The sequence below is a fragment of the Pelophylax lessonae genome (assembly GCF_965119305.1).
Source record: "Pelophylax lessonae genome assembly, chromosome: 9".
In the NCBI taxonomy this organism is placed as follows: domain Eukaryota; kingdom Metazoa; phylum Chordata; class Amphibia; order Anura; family Ranidae; genus Pelophylax; species Pelophylax lessonae.
In genome coordinates, this window is record NC_138776.1 from 19,809,017 (window position 1) to 19,821,443 (window position 12,427).

Consider the following 12,427-nt stretch of genomic DNA (forward strand, 5'->3'; position numbering starts at 1 on the left):
ATTTGGTTACTCAAGTACACCCCTTGTTGCATGTTACATTGAGCCAACCAGGTGCCAAATATTCTGCTGTTTCCTGTGTCCTCAGATTAACCTGAAGGCTAGAGGTCACCAGACTTTGAGGGTTCTTCCAGCCATTTTCAGCCGAGAACAAGGCAAGCAAACAGGGAGCTTGAAGCACGGGTTGCAAAAACAATCACAAGCATGATACTAAGGGCTTGGCAGGCCTAAAACTGGTTTGGTCTCCATCCAGTGGTGTATTTTGGTTTTGTGCTGCCATAGGCAAGACTAAAATTGCACGCGCCTCCTATGTAAATTTGCTCCACTCCATTTTTAACGGATGTGACTCCCTCCAAAATTGAAGGACTACAAGTCCCAGCATGAACCCCTGAGATCTCATGAGAGGGGAGTGAGAGGGGGTGGGAGAGAGAGAGGGGGGTGGGTGAGGGAGAGTAATAGAGGGTGTGAGGGAGGGAGAGAGAGGGGGGGGTGAAAGAGAGAGGGGGTGAGAGAGAGGGGGGATAAAGGAGAGAGGGGGGATGAGAGAGAGAGAGAGAGTGAGGAGGGTGTGAGAGAGTGGGGAGATGAGAGAGAGAGGGGGGGGGAGAGAGTGTGGGGATGAGAGAGAGGGGGGATAAGAGAGAGAGAGAGGGGGGATGAGAGAGCAAGAGAGAGGGGGGACGAAAGAGGGGGATGAGAGAGAGAGGAATGAGAGAGAGAGAGGGGGGATGACAGAGAAAGAGAGAGGTGAGAGTGAGGGAGAGAGAGAGGAGGGATGAGAGAGAGAGAGAAAGAGAGGGGGGAGAAAGAGAGGAGGGGGTGGGTGAGAGGGGGTGAGTGAGAGAGAGAAGGGGGGGTGAGAGAGTGTGGGGTGAGAAAGGCGGCTCGAGCAACCAGTGGCCAATAGAGTCTCAGGTGGGGGGTGGCTTTTTTGCTGCCCCCCTGCAAAGTGCCGCCCTAGGCCTGGGCCTTGTTGGCCTAGGCCAAAATACAGCACTGTCTCTACCCAGAGGCTGTGTCTACACCAATCATCTTTGAGGTGGACAGTCAGACATGGAAAAGGCAGCTCAGCCAAAACTGGGATGCTGGAATGAGACCAGTAGTTGCCATGGAACAGGAGCGTTACACAATCCTTAAAAAAACCTTGGGGATTCGCAGCCTTACCAAATTTTTTTTTTTTTTACTTTTATAACAACATCACTTACTCCTCTTCTGCCTTTTTTTTTCCCGGTGGGCATTGCAGAGTTTCTCTCCTTCACATGCTTACGGAAGACCACCACTCCACACACAATACCTCTCCATGTCCGAGCCTCCATGCAGCTCCAGTTACACGGCTTCCCGTTCCGCCATGTTGCTTGCAGACTTCCACCTGGGAACGTTCCCTTTAACCGATTGCTGACCCCGTCCATTGGGGGAGCATGGGCACCGCCCCCCATATCCATGCATCTGGCCCCCTAATCTAGATGCAGGGCGCCGGATGCATGGATTGCAATGGGTTTTTTTTTAAGCACATGATTAGAGCCAGAGGCTCTAATTGGCTTCAAAAAAAGGTGGGCTCGGGGTGCAGAGCACTGCGTCCTGAGCCCACCGAGTTGTGTGACAATAGGGAATGAATATTCCCTATTATCACACTGATTCTCCTCCCAGCCAATCAGGAAGCAGGTCCTGAGACCCGTTTCCTGATTGGCCGAAAGGAGAAGCCGAGCTATTGGCCAAGGAGGAGGAGGAGGGAGGAGACGCAGGGGAAGCCGCCGCTGCCGGGGGAAGCTGCTGAAGCTGCCTGCCCTCCACGTCACTCCAGGGTGAGTGAGCTGGTGACGGGGGGTGGTATGGTGTGCGGGCTGGAGCTGGTGTGGTCCGGGGGACGGGGGTATGGAGTGGTCCATCTGCCGCCCCCCAGGGTCCATGGAGCACCAGCCACCACTGGCCTTGTCTACAGACAGCAGCAATGTGCTGTGTTTTTTCTCCCTGCATAGCAGGGAGTAAAAAAATGACACGTTGCATAGTAAAGGTTGCACATATTAGGCTGGCCATACATGTTCAATTTCCTTGTACAATTTTCTGTTACATTCAGTAGTGTAGGCACACATTTAACCTTGATGTTAACTTCTTCCCAGACAATGTCATTAGTACAGTGACAGTGTATAATGTTAGCAGGGCCACTGATGGGGTGGGGGGGGGCGGTCTTTTTGTAGGGGGCCTGAGCACATAGGGGGGGCCCACACAGGGAGGGGGATTAGTGATGAACAACATTTACAGAACTCTTCCTCCAGCAGCTGAAAGCTTTTATCTACTGAGAAAAAGACAGTTGTGTCTCACTAATCCCCCTCCCAGCCCTGGCTCTAATGTTAGCTCTGCTCCTGAGTTTGTTATCCCTGTAACTTTGTTTCTCTCCCTCTGTTTCTCTGATTCCAGAGCCCAACCTGTATATTTTTTTTCATCTCAACTTCATTCTTATTTATTAACTCACTGTATTAGTGTCACTGGTGATGTCAGTTGCAATTAGTCAGCCCCCCCCCCCAGAGTAAGTTAGTGTCAGATTTCCGCTGCAATATCACACTCCCTTTATAAGTGGCTGATCACCGCCATTACTAGTATAAAAAAAAAAAAAATATATATATATATATATATATATATATATATATATATATATACTACTACAGGGTGTCCATACATTTATACTTGATTCTGCACTTCCGGGTAGGGGGCGAGCGCACTCACTGCCGGTGCGCTTTTGCTGTGATTTTTCACAACAGAAGCCAATCAGTGGGTGCCCGGGCCAATGGATGTCCGTCGGCATCCGCTAATCCCTGGGAAGACACACAGGATGCAACTCTGCCTATGTAAACAAGGCAGAGCTCACATCTGACGGGGGGAAGTGATGGATTTTATTTCCCTGCAAAGCAAGGAATAAAATTGATTATCTCCCTAAGTAAAAGCACCACACACAGTACACAAAAACACTGGTTAGGCACACATTTAACGCTTTAACCACTTGCCGACCACCCACAGTATATTTACTGCGCCAGTCAGCCTCTCCTGGGCAAACCGATGTAGTACTACGTCGCTCGCCCCAGGAGCCTGTAGGGGGCGTGCGCGCGCCGCCGGAGGCGCGCTCCCACCCCCGTTCGTTCACGGCCATCCCCGCGCGTGTGACCAGCGGCTCCGATGTCCGCCGGCCACTCGCAATCTCCCGCTGGAGAGGGAAAAAGGCAGGCGGCTGATGTAAACAAAGCCGCCTGTCATTCTCCCTGGTGTAACTGCAGAGATCATACGATCCTGCTATGTAGAATCATATGTCTCTGTGGTTACATCACAAGCCACGCCCCCCCCCCACAGTTAGAATCACACCCCTAGGGATACATGGATACATTTAACCCACTGATCACCAATAAAGTTAACCCCTTCCCTGACAGAGTAATTTTTACAGTAACAGTGCATATTTATAGTACTGATTACTGTAGTAATGTCACTGGTCCCCCCAAAAGTGTCAAAAATGTCAGTTAGGGGTCTGATCTGTCGCAGTCCTGCAAAAAAAAATCGCAGATCGCCGCCATTACTCGTTAAAAAACAAAACAATAAAAATGACATAAATCTTTACCTTAGTTAGTAAACGCAATAGCTTTTGCGCAAACCAATCAAAATAAGCTTATTGTGATTTTTTTTTTTACCAAAAATATGTAGCAGAAAACATATTGGCCTAAAATGTTAAAACATTTTGATTTTTAAATTTTTTTGGGTGGAATTTCACATAAAAAATGTGAAAAATATTGTTACTTTTTCAAAATTTACGCTATTTTTTTTTGTTTATAGCGCAAAAAATAAAAATCACAGAGGTGATCAAATACCACCAAAAGAAAGCCCTGTTTGTGGGAAAAAAAGGACATCAATTTCATTTGGGTACAGCGTCGCACGACCGCGCAATTGTTCGTTAAAATCACGCAGTGCCGAATCACAAAATAGACCCTGGTCTTTGAGCAGGAAAATCCTCCGGGGCTTAAGTGGTTAATCGCCCTAAAAGTTTACCCCTCCCCAGCCAGTGCCATTAGTACAGTGATTTATAACACTGATCACTGTATCAGTGTCTCTGGTTCCCACAAAGTATCAAAAGTGTCAGATTGTCCGCCACAATATTAGAAGTCCTGCTGATCGCCACCATTAGTATAACTGAATTATAAGAGATATAAATAAAAATTCCACTATATATACCATAGTTTGTAGATGCTACAACTTTCATGCAAACCAATTAATCACTTAAGGACCGCCCGCAGGCTGGCCCTCCCGCGCAAACCGCCGTAGGTATACGTCGGTCGCGCACCTGCAGCTAGGGGGGGGGGGGCAAGCACGCGCCGCCGGCTGACAGCAGGGAATTCTGTTCACGGGGCTCCGCCCTCATTTGGCAGCAGGGACTCTGATGCATGGGGCAGGCGGTTTCCGATTGCCGTCTGACAACCGCGATCGCTCCCCGCTGAGAGAGGAGGACGGTCGGCTGTTGTAAACACAGCTGACCGTTCTTCTCTCTGAAATGATCACAGAGCGCATGTGATCCTTCTATATAGGATCACAGGTGTCTGCGATCGTTTCACAAGCCCCGCCCCCATACAGTTAGAAACATGCCCCTAGGTGTACATTTAACCCTTTGATCGCCCCTGGGTTAACCCCTTCCCTGCCAGTGTCATTATTACAGTAACAGTTGCATATTTTTAGCACTGATTACTGTAGTCCCCCCAAAAGTGTCAAAAATGTCAATTAGTGGTCCGATCTGTCCGCCGCAATGTCGCAGTCACGCAAAAAGATCGCCGCCAATACTAGCAAAAAAAATAAATAAAACAATAAAAATTACAAATCTTTCCCGTAGTTAGTAGACGCGATAAATTTTGCGCAAACCAATCATAATACGCTTATTGGGATTTTTTTTTACTAAAAATATGTAGCAGAATACAAATTGGCCTAAAATGATGAAACATTTTGATTTTTACATTTTTTTTGGGAATGTTTTATAGCAGAATGTGAAAATTATTGTTTTTTTTTTTTTTTCCAGAATTGTCGCTCTATATTTGTTTATAGCACAAAAAATAGAAATCGCATAGAGGTGATCAAATACCACCAAAAGAAAGCTCTATTTGTGGGGAAAAAAAGACATCAATTTGATTTAGATACAGTGCCGCACGACCGCGCAATTGTCCGTTAAAGTAACACAGTGCCGAATCGCAAAAAATGGGCAGGTCATTAAAGGGGCAAATCCTTCCAGTTCAGACTTTTTTTCCAGTTATAGACTTTTTGGGATTATTTTTACTAAAGACATGTAGCAAAATACATGTTGGCCAAAATTGTTGGCCAAAATTTATGAAAAAATGTGATTATTTTTTTGCTTTGTTTTTTATTGGATATGTTTTATAACAGAAAGTAGACAATATGCCGTTATTAGCGCCACAAATATATCCATGCGTCCGGCCCCCTAATCTACATGCAGGGCGCCGGACGCATGGATTTCCAATGGGGGTTTTATTTTTTTTGAAGCACGTGATTAGAGACAGAGGCTCTAACAGGCTTCAAAAAAGGGTGGGCTCGGGGCGGAGAGTGCCTGCCCTCCACGTCAGTCCAGGGTGAGTGAGCAGGTGACGGGGGGGGGGGGGGTGTCACGGTGTGTGGGCTGGAGCTGGTGTGGTTTGTCTGCCGCCCCCCCACCCTATTGAGCACCAGCTACCACTGGTGCAAGGCATGTACTTACGCCGCCGAAAAAGATTACAAAGGCATTTTCAATGCTCCCGCCTTCTGGGCCCTTCTGTTGACCTGATGGGGCTCAGGAAAATGTATTTATACACCCCCCCCCCCCCCCCCAAAGCATGTAGGAGCTGGGGTGTACAAACCCGATTCCAAAAAAGTTGGGACACTGTACAAATTGTTAATAAAAACAGAATGCAATGATGTGGAAGTTACAAATTTCAATATTTTATTGAGAATAAACATAGATGACATATCAAATGTTTAAACTGACAAAATGTATCATTTTAAGGGAAAAATAAGTTGATTTTAAATTTCATGGCATCAACAAATCTCAAAAAAGTTGGGACAAGGCCATGTTTAGCACTGTGTGGCCTCCCCTCTTCTTTTTATAACAGTCTGCAAATGTCTGGGGACTGAGGAGACAAGTTGCCCAAGTTTAGGAATAGGAATGTTGTCCCATTCTTGTCTAATACAGGCTTCTAGTTGCTCAACTGTCTTAGGTCTTCTTTGTCACATCTTCCTCTTTATGATGCGCCAAATGTTTTCTATGGGTGAAAGGTCTGGACTGCAGGCTGGCCATCTCAGCACCCGGATCCTTCCTCTACACAGCCATGATGTTGTAATTGATGCAGTATGTGGTCTGGCATTGTCATGTTGGAAAATGCAAAGTCTTCCCTGAAAGAGACGACGTCTGGATGGGAGCATATGTTGTTCTAGAACTTGGATATACCTTTCAGCATTGATGGTGCCTTTCCAGATGTGTAAGCTGCCCATGCCACACGCACTCATGCAACCCCATAGCATCAGAGATGCAGGCTTCTGAACTGAGCGCTGATAACAACTTGGGTTGTCCTTGTCCTCTTTAGTCCGGATGACATGGCGTCCCAGTTTTCCAAAAAGAACTTCAAATTTTGATTTGTTTGATCACAGAACAGTTTTCCACTTTGTCACAGACCATTATAAATGAGCCTTGGCCCAGAGAAAACGCCTGCGCTTCTGGATCATGTTTAGATATGGCTTCTTTTTTGGCCTATCGAGTTTTAGACGGCAACGGTGAATGGCACGGTGGATTGTGTTCACCGACAATGTTTTCTGGAAGTATTCCTGAGCCCATGTTGTGATTTCCATTACAGTAGCATTCCTGTATGTGATGCAGTGCCGTCTAAGGGCCCGAAGATCACCGCCATCCAGTATGGTTTTCCGGCCTTGACCCTTACACACAGAGATTGTTCCAGATTCTCTGAATCTTTGGGTGATATTATGCACTGTAGATGATGATAACTTCAAACTCTTTGCAATTTTTCTCTTAGAAACTCCTTTCTGATATTGCTCCACTATTTTTTGCCGCAGCATTGGGGGAATTGGTGATCCTCTGCCCATCCTGACTTCTGAGGGACACTGCCACTCTGAGAGGCTCTTTTTATACCCAATCATGTTGCCAATTGACCTAATAAGTTGCAAATTGGTCCTCCAGCTGTTCCTTATATGTACTTTTAACTCTTATTGCTACCTGTCCAAACTTTTTTGCAATGTGTAGCTCTCATGAAATCCAAAAGGAGCCAATATTTGGCATGACATTTCAAAATGTCTCACATTCAACATTTGATATGTTATCTATATTATATTGTGAATAAAATATAAGTTTATGAGATTTGTAAATTAGTCCATTCCTTTTTTACTCACAATTTGTACAGTGTCCCAACTTTTTGGGATTTGGGTTTGTATTTTAGTAAGCCCTATTTCTTTATTTGGCTGGAATTAACTATAAAGCTGTCAGGGCCCCCCTGTTGAGATGATGAGGCCTGAGCCCAGTACAACAGGAGCAGTTCTACTGCCTTATCAGCAGCCCTGAAGGGAGCTAAAATCTTCTGGAGCTAAAGGGGTTAAGGAAGAATTCTGCTACAAAAAAATAATTAAACCTGAAGTACCGTGATAAATCCCTTTCAAAATCCCCCCCCCCCCCCAAAAAAAAGAACATTTCCTTTATCTTAATTCTACATGTTTTCCTTTCCAAAGAGCTCCCTTCTTCCCTCTCACATCTCACAATGGTTTTGCATAAGAAAGAACCCCGCACTGTAAATCAGTACAGGAAATAAGAGGAGGAGGGCGACCGGCGAGGATTCTTCTGATACATCTCTAGGCGAAGAATCCTCTGTGATCTTTGTTTACTGAAATAAGTGAACTGTAATTGGGCGCGTTTCACTCGTCTATACAACCGCTTCATTCCCAGGAACTTTTCCGAGGGCGAATTTAACCAAAAAGCAAACGATCGCTCAATCCCAGGAATTATTATTAATTTAGCAGACTGCCGAGCCGCTTTCTGACGGCTTACTGCGATAACTAGGACACCATTATTCTGGATTTCGCCATAATTCCGTGGATGTAAATCAGAAACACGTTCCTGTTTAGGAGTGAAATAACCCCCCCCCCGCCCTAACATTGACGCCCAATGGGGGGGGGGGGGTATGGGGGGGTGTCATTCTTTGTTTTAGGATGGAATAAATACAGGATAGACACCAAATTCAATCCCGTAATGTACAGTGCCTTGAAAAGTATTCACACCCCTTGAAATTGAAAAGTCGCATTTTTATATTGTGTCATGTTATCCATTGGAACAGTCGTATGGACGTACAGAAATATTTAGTGATATATGAGAAGATACTAATTATGGCATCAACTTGAGTTGTTGATTTATATTGTGGTCTTTTCTTCCCCCCCCCCTTTTTTTTTGGTTTTAGCTTTATGTGTGCTTTTTCTGCTTTTAGACACATATCTGTGTTTTGCCTGATGAAGCCAGCTACTGATTTCACGAAACGCGTTGAGATCGATACAGCACAGATTGATAATTACAGAGTATCAGAATGTCAGAAATAGTTTTATCTTGTATGTACAAATATTTTATTTTTCATTGATGAATATCATTGACATTGTTAAGGTTTTCTCATGCTCTATTTGTATATGCATTTTTTCATGTAATAAATTTATGTATTTTTAATGCAAGTTGTGCGTCTTTTTAAAGTCTCGTGTGCTTCTAGTTTCTGTCTTTGTGCCCTTGAAATTTTCGACATTTTGTCATGATACAACCAAAAACGTAAATGTATTTTATTTGGATTTTATGTGATAGACCGACACAAAGTGGCACAGAATTGTGAAGTGGAAGGAAAATTATACATATTTTTTACAAATAAATATTTGAAAAGTGTGGCGTGCATTTGTATTCATCCCCCTTAAGGCCTCACGCACACGAGACGTTTTTACAGTGGCTGTTTTTGACGTCAGACTTTTTTTTCTGCAGCCAGTAAACTCCCCAGCATGTTCTCCTATGTCTCCCCAGCATGTTCTCCTATGTCTCCCCGGCATGTTCTCCTATGTCTCCCCAGCATGTTCTCCTATGTCTCCCCAGCATGTTCTCCTATGTCTCCCCAGCATGTTCTCCTATGTCTCCCCGGCATGTTCTCCTATGTCTCCCCGGCATGTTCTCCTATGTCTCCCCAGCATGTTCTCCTATGTCTCCCCGGCATGTTCTCCTATGTCTCCCCAGCATGTTCTCCTATGTCTCCCCAGCATGTTCTCCTATGTCTCCCCGGCATGTTCTCCTATGTCTCCCCGGCATGTTCTCCTATGTCTCCCCGGCATGTTCTCCTATGTCTCCCCGGCATGTTCTCCTATGACTCCCCGGCATGTTCTCCTATGTCTCCCCGACATGTTCTCCTATGTCTCCCCAGCATGTTCTCCTAAGTCTCCCAACCATGTTCTCCTATGTTTCCCCGGCATGTTCTCCTATGTCTCCCAAGCATGTTCTCCTATGTCTCCCCAGCATGTTCTCCTATGTCTCCCCAGAATGTTCTCCTATGTCTCCCCAGCATGTTCTCCTATGTCTCCCAAGCATGTTCTCCTATGTCTCCCCAGCATGTTCTACTATGTCTCCCCGGCATGTTCTCCTATGTCTCCCCAGCATGTTCTCCTATGTTTCCCCGGCATGTTCTCCTATGTCTCCCAAGCATGTTCTCCTATGTCTCCCCAGCATGTTCTCCTATGTCTCCCCAGAATGTTCTCCTATGTCTCCCCGGCATGTTCTCCTATGTCTCCCCAGCATGTTCTCCTATGTCTCCCAAGCATGTTCTCCTATGTCTCCCCAGCATGTTCTCCTATGTCTCCCCGGCATGTTCTCCTATGTCTCCCCGGCATGTTCTCCTATGTCTCCCCGGCATGTTCTCCTATGTCTCCCCGGCATGTTCTCCTATGTCTCCCCGGCATGTTCTCCTATGTCTCCCCAGCATGTTCTCCTATGTCTCCCCGGCATGTTCTCCTATGTCTCCCCAGCATGTTCTCCTATGTCTCCCCAGCATGTTCTCCTATGTCCCCCTGGCATGTTCTCCTATGTCTCCCCGGCATGTTCTCTTATGTCTCCCCGGCATGTTCTCTTATGTCTCCCCAGCATGTTCTCCTATGTCTCCCCAGCACGTTCTCCTATGTCTCCCCAGCATGTTCTCTTATGTCTCCCCAGCATGTTCTCTAGTTTTCTTGCAAAAAAAAAATGATTTTAGCTTGTAAACAACAAGTGTCAGAAATAGACCCGATCTTAAAGTGGTTAAGCCTGGGTTCTGTTTGGAGGTGTCATTCACGGAACATAGCCTGGGTTCACTAATAATATTTAGAGCATAATTGCGGTCTCCCCTTCTGCGTCGCAGGTGCTATTCCTTCTGCGTCAGCAGGGGTTTTCTTTTTTTTGTGGCGCAACAGCACTAATAATATTTAGGGCATAATTGCTGTCCCCCCGTCTGCATCACAGGTGCTATTCCTTCTGTGTCAGCAGGGGTTTTCTTTTTTTTTGGTTTTATTAGTTTAAGAAAAAAATATATATAATAAAATGGTTTATAGTGTACCAAGCACAAAAGTATTGCACCCAAGCATCATATTTCCATCCCACACTCTATAATAAAAAGTTATAAAAATCCCCACAAACAAACATCATCATGTCCAAAAGGCCAACATGGAGTACATGGTACATCGTACCCCTACCCATTCACCAAAAAAAGCGTACAAAAAAAAAATAAACACAAAAGACAGATTTTGACAAGTCCTTTATTTAAAAAAAAAATAAAAAAATAGTGTCCCCCGACGTAAATCCATCGCCAATAACGACACCCGCCGCACCCTGACCCGGCGTGGCCCCATCCATTCCTTTTATAAGTACTATCAAACCGCGAATAGGCAGTCTGAAGGATGCATTCACCGAGAGCGGAGCTTTTTTTTTTTTTTAGGCCAGGGGATGGCATTATTGACAATGGAATTCCATCGGATGATGTACCTGATATCCATTCACATGGGGGGGGGGGGATCTGGGAGTCCCCTTGTTAAAGGGGGATACTAGATTCCGAAAAGCCCCCCACCCGCAGACCCCAACAACCACAGCCCAGGGTTATCAGGAAGAGGCCCTTGTCCCCATCAACATGGGGACAGGGTGCTCTGGGATGGGAGGGAGGCAGAGCATGAGGGCATGTGGCCTGGTATGGTTCAGGAGGGGGCGCTCACTTGTCCTCCCCCTTTCCTGACCTGCCAGGTTGCATGCTCGGATAAAGGTCTGGTATGGACTTGGGGGGGGACCCCACACCATTTTTTTTTTTTTCGATTTCTTTTATCTGTATTCCTGGGAGCCGACAATACATTACAGCAGCGAGCAATTTTAAATTATATTTATTTTTTCCTTTAGAAATGTAAGTATTGCTGCAGCAGGCTCCATACATCATACATCATCATTAAAATCACTACTCCTTTAAAAATGATTATTTTAAAAAAAAAAAAATGTGCATTGCCTCATGTCCCCCAGGGAGGTACCCGGACCCCCATACACTTTTTATGGCAATAACTTGCATATAAGCCTTTAAAATTAGGGTTTTTGATTTTTCATGTTCATGTCCCATAGACTTTAATGGAGTTCACATGTTCGCTAGAGGGGGGTTGTTCGGCCCACCCCTAGTTAAGGACACAGGTGGCTGGCTTACCGTCCTGCTGCCTAACAAATAGCTATTCTTCGACCAGTTCAAATTCTAATCATACTGAAAAGTTGGAATTTGTTAGAAAATGAATAAACAAAACAAATTTTACCAAAAATGAAAATAAGTTTAACAAAAATAAAACTGAAGTAATCGAATTCTGAAACCACAGTAAACGAATTCCCAAATTCCACAATGGAACAAAATTAGTAACATAACAAATCTATCCGAAACCAAACACATTTTTTCTGTTCTGCACATGTTTACTTCCCTCCCCCACCTCCATCAATGAACCTTTCCTCCCCACCTCCATCAATGAGCCTTCCCTCCCCACCTCCATCAATGAGCCTTCCCTCCCCCACATCCATCAATTTCTCTTTTGCCCCCTCCCCCACCTCTATCAATTAGCCTTCCCTCCCCACCTCCATCAATGAGCCTTTTTTCCCCACCTTCATCGATGAGACTTCCCTCCCCACCTCCATCAGTTACCCTTTCCCCCTCCCCAACCTCTATCAATGAGCCTTCCTTCCCCACCATCCATCAATGAGCCTCCCCCTCACCTCCATCAATGAGCCTTCCCTCCCCACTTCCATCAATGAGCCTTTTCCCCCTCCCCCACCTCTATCAATAAACCTTCCCTCCCCACCTCCATCAATCAGCCTCCCCCCCACCTCCATCAATGAGCCTTCCCTCCCCACCTCCATCAA

At 45.5% G+C, this 12,427-nt stretch overlaps 1 protein-coding gene across 6 annotated transcripts in view; it reads right to left on the reverse strand.

Moving 5' to 3' along the window:
• The window catches only part of CRTAC1 (cartilage acidic protein 1), a 1,069,217-nt gene that overhangs the window by 237,253 nt on the left and 819,537 nt on the right, over positions 1-12,427 (reverse strand). The window lies entirely within an intron of this gene.